Source organism: Belonocnema kinseyi, chromosome 3, assembly GCF_010883055.1.
Source record: "Belonocnema kinseyi isolate 2016_QV_RU_SX_M_011 chromosome 3, B_treatae_v1, whole genome shotgun sequence".
In the NCBI taxonomy this organism is placed as follows: Eukaryota; Metazoa; Arthropoda; class Insecta; order Hymenoptera; family Cynipidae; genus Belonocnema; species Belonocnema kinseyi.
The window spans coordinates 58,537,797-58,543,312 of record NC_046659.1 but is presented as its reverse complement, the minus strand read 5'-3'; positions in this window follow the sequence as shown (position 1 = coordinate 58,543,312).

Here is a 5,516-nt window from a genome sequence, read left to right as displayed (position 1 = left end):
GCGCATACTTTGAATAAAATATTTGTTATCATTCTCTTGAAATAAATGTGTTTTTTTCTTGAAAAAATACCGGTTTCATATGTATACACCTGGTATTCTTGCAATAAAGTATATCGAAATATCACACGAAATTGAAACTGAATCTATATTGTTAATGTTTCTCTTTCTATTGAACTCAGCTTTCTTTTAACGTTTTGCTTGACGTATTGTTGTCTGATTTGACTTTCCTTGCATTGATAATAATTCTTCATTATTGGTCCAAAGTTTTTCGAAAATTTTCTGTGTGTGATACTGCCAGTAGGACTTAACAAAGAAATAAACAGGATCAAATTAAAGTTTTCAAATTCAGACAAAGAAAATTAATTTTGATGAAATTATTTTTTTTGTGCATAATTAATTAATTTTCCATAATCGATATTAACAGAAGAGAAGTACATTTTGAAGTAAGATAATATTATTTTTTTTGAACAATAATACAAATTAATAATTACTAATATGATTAATTGATTATCTGATAATATTTAAAAATTACATTGAAATTCGTCCATAAGTACGATCAGATTAAATATTTGGTAAAATACATATATTTCTTCATTAAAAATTAGTATAAATAGAACACACAATATTTACAAGTGAATGATTATCCTTCTTGAAATTTCACTGAAAAAATGCACCAGTCATTTAAAGAAACACAAAAAAATATTTATTTTATTACATAAACGCAAATTATATGGATGATTTAATTCAACAATGAAATATTTATTTTAATACTTTGTTACAATTTCTTTCTTTCTTGTAAGCAAACTAGTTTTAACAAGTCTGTATAGATAGTGTCTCCCCTGACGGTAAGAAGAAAAATTACATCTAAGGCGGGAAGTTTCAAACCCGACAGGAATACTTATTCTCTGAATACTCTTTTGATATATGGGGCGTTATTTCTCAAGTGTATCCACTTAAATAGTAAAAGTTGTGCAATCTAAGTTCAATTTAGGCAAAGTGTTGTACTATTGAATAATAGTTTATGAGGACAAAATTTTGTCCTTCGGACAAGTATTACCCAAGGGGATGAAAGTTTTGTGACTTTAGAGGATATCGTCTATTTCGGCGATTTTTAACTCTTCTAATAGCGATGACAAAATGTTGCCTGGTACAGTTTTGATAGGGATTTTCACACCCTTTCGATTGATCCTACGAATCCTTACGAAAAATAAATATTTGAACTTCACAAATAAAGGTCAAAAATAAATTAGACTATTTTTCGAAATAACGCAGCTTTTTTGTTTTCATTTTATGGTCTTAAGAGAAAGCTTAGGGTTTGCCCTAGAAGGCTATGTAGATTAGAAAGTGACGCATGACGTCGGTGCTCGAGCCCCGCGGCGAACCGTGGTTCTTTCATGGTATTGTTTTTACGAAAAGTAATAATATATGCTAGTATATTTGACCGCTCTCTGCATTTGAAAGGATTGAGACTACCATTATTTAAATTCCTGCATTACGTTCACTGATGAATTTTTAATTTTGGAAAATCAAGTTATTGAATAAGGGGTCGTGTCGAAAAAATCGTTTGATGAATTAAATAAAACTAAAGTTCAGAGATTTTTTATGCTCATATCTGGTCTTCTATCTGACTTTCGTTTTTTTGTTGACAGTTGTTTTTACTATGTTTCCTAATTTTCGTTTCTTCTCTTTTGGCAAGTAGTCGCATTCTGTGGCTGAATAAAATTTCTTCAATTGAACTCTCCCATATTCAGTACGTTATAATTCATGGTAATGCTTTTCAGATCTTTAGCAGTGGCCTCGCGATCATCTTTGCTACTAGAAATGATTTCAGTTTCCTTGCAGTATTCTTTGCCTACTGAAATAGGGGTGAAACATCTAAGATGCGATCATCAGCTGAACATTGTAGGCTAAACCTTACTGCATTTGGTTTAATATTCGCCCCTATACCACCACATGCTTCCTTACCATAAGAGGTAGAATGGTATTGCCACTCAACTAGAATTCTGAAATCTGCCTTTTGAGCTAGGGTATTAAAAATTGCTCTTGTTCTTAAAATGCTGACCTGTTCCGTCTGAGACGTAGTACTCCTTTTGGATTGCACAATTTGCCTTAAGATAATTCACAATTATCCTCTGTACTCATAAACGGCAACAGTGTCATGACTGAAATTGTCCAATATGATTGCCATGCTTTTGTGCTTCAATTCTCCATATTTCACATAATAAATAACTACTGTGAATATTGTGGCCTGATCATTATTCCAGTGAAGTCCTTGTGCGGAGTTTTAGAGAACAAACTTAAAGTTCACAGCGAAATCAAATGATATAACGAATTAATCATTTTCGAAAGTTATCTTGAGATTTTTGAAAATTAATAGGTGCTCTGTAACAAGTACATGATGGGCTCTTAGCTTTAGCAACGCTTCACAAATTCATAAACATTCATGATCAGCGTCTTTAAAGTGCACCTGTTAGTCTGCAACAAAGAATCAAATTTTATTTCTTCCAAATCCGCCTCATCAAAAGCCTGAATCAAATTACCTTTAACTTAGTAATACCGGGGCAATTTTGGAATTTTCCTAATTGGCAGGAACTTGTCGCATTAGGGCACACAGTTAACTTTAGACAATCACGATAACTATTCAAAATTATTTCTGCATCGTTCATTAAATATTGCATGTTTATTTCTTTTAGCATTAATTTCATGTTTTCATGGTGAATACGAACGCATACTGTGTGGGTACTGCTTCTCCTTACCAAAACGAAATGTTTCGATCTGAGTTGTGTGAATTTCGTGAAGCCCATTTCAATCTCTTCATATTCTGACTGGAATTCTCGATACAATTAATTTAAATTGCAAAAAATCAATTTTTTTTTAACGAGAATTTTCTTGTCACTCACTCGCACAGACAAAGAATCCATTATTCCAGACATTAAGCGACTCTTATCGTCACGCTCATAAAATTTGCATGTACAAGATCATTAGTTTTAAGACACAAAGGCTTTCCTCTTTTTGGCGTAGGCAGGGATAAAATCCTAGGTCAGAAACTAACTTTTTTGCATTTTTAGCTTGTCATTCGGATGTTTCGAATTCGAGCATTAGTTGTCTGCAACTCCAAGGCTTTGGGGCAAATGTGAGAAGTTGAAGTTTCTCAGCTCTACTCGTTGATAATTTAAATTTCTCTTTGATTTGATCTAGAACTTCAATTGTGGTCTCATGATATTTCTCGTTGCACAGCGTAACATTCATCTCGATTTTTCCGAAGGAGAAGCCCGGTTCGTCATCATTTGACATAATTTTTTCATTTGATATGACGATTTCATTAGTTTCAACATCATCAACATTTTCATCCACAGGAACATCATTATGAGGCTGATCGATGTCATTTAAATTTGGCTCTGGTCTTTATTACAGTTTACCCAGTGGGAACAAAGTTTGGCGACGTCCTTACGACATCGTTACGACATCTTTACGACAACTTTACGAAATCCTATGTCCATGTCGTTAAGGTGTCTTTATGATATCGTAAATAAGTCATATGATCTGACAATGTCTTTACGATATCGAAAAGACACTGAAACGACATGGACATAGGATGTTGTAAAGTTGTCGTAAAGATGTCGTAAAGACGTCGCTAAATTTTGTGCCCACTGGGTACTGATGTACTTCCTACATGAAGCACATATTTTTAGATCTTTATATGCTGTAGGAAATTGCGATCGTAAGACTTCAGCAATACGAGGTGTATTTAGCCGCTTGCTATGATTCTCATTCTTGAAATGATTAGAGAATTTGTTAGTCCACTTTCTTTGATTATTTTCACCTTGTTTAGGGACCATAGCCAGTAAAAACTTGGTTGAAAAATAGTAAAGGGTGGGTCTGGCAGCTGAAGTTCATTAAATGTTTTTTTTCAAATGCTATTTCATCTTAAAATTAATAATTTAATTTCATACGTTGAAAAATCGAAGCTAAAGTTAAAGTTAACTTTATGACGATATTTTTGTGCCGTGACTATTACAAAACTTTTGAAAATATAAATAAAAAATTATATAACCAACCTGCAAAGTGACACCGTTTTGAAATCCAATTTCATAATAAAATACAAGTTTGTTTTTGTTTTGAAAAGTGTCTTAATCATCAAGAAAATTACAAAGTGCCCAGCGGACTTCGCGAAGTCCATGTACATCATTATAAACATTTTTTTGAGGCTCTTGTCTCTTTTTAGAGCGTTTAATCCTATTATTTGTGAATCAAATTGTGATAAATTGTTACATAAAATTGTCTAGTATACAAATTTCATAGTGTTTTTGGGAAAACATTTTTTAAGATTTAAAAAAACCCATGAATTTATAAATTTGCACTACAAACTAATCTTATATCTAGGTATATAAAGCATCAAACGCGTTATTTACAACGTCGGGAGCAAGTTGAAACATAACCTATTCGTGTTTGTCCATTAACATTTGGTATGGCAGCTTATGTTTGAATTTAAATGGCAGTTAAAATGTACAGTTAAATTTTTTATTGCGGGATTAGGTATTGAAGTCATGCGCAGGCATTTATTTTGTACTATTTGTAGTTTTACAATATTACTTGGAAAAGAACTGCTCCAAAGCGGAGCAGCATACAACATTAGAGTTTTTATTATCATGTTATATCGAATTAATTTTTTTTTTACACTCAATGAACTTCCTCTGCATATCAGACAATACAAAGTTATACCTATCATTTGGAACCCTTTTTTCCTTTCATGTTTGATATGCCCTGTGAATGGCAGCCTAGAGTCTAAATAAACTCGCAGATACTTCATGAAATTTAAAAAAATTATAATTTCATCCTCGACTATGAGGTCAGAAAATTTTTTCTTCCTAGCTTTTTTGGTGAAAATAGCGAAATCAAGTTTTTTTACACTAAGTTCTAATTTCCAGGCATTAAGGAATTCTAAAACTTCTTCCAGATATTTTTGTAATTTAGAAACACCTAATCGTTTTCTCCAAGATGCTATACATACATATATCGCTGTGTCATCGGCGAATAGAGCCAATTCTATAGTTAATTCGATAGGAAAATCATTAATATAATAGATAAAAAGAATCGGCACAAGAATGGAGCCCCGTCACACACCTGCAGCAATATTAAATTCTTTTGACATACTTCTATTTAGAGCGACGATAAATTTCCTGGCGGTTATATGTCAAATGATTTTTCGAGGTTCAATAACACCATAGCAGTGGACATGTTATGGTTATATTTTTTTGAAATATAATTGAACCGCTGGCGATCAAAAGGGGATACGCCGAAACGCCGTCGTTTTTGATGGCACCTGGGTTACATTTTTTTTCAGGTCAAATTTGAATTTTTTAGTAACATATCCCAATAGAAAATTTTATAGTGCATATTTTTAGTCATATAAATAAAGGGGGAGGGTCGGTAAGGCCGGTTTTTGGCCTAATTTATTTTTGGACCAAAAAATCTGAAAAAATCATGGTAGTATCTTGTAAGTATCCCGAGTCGAT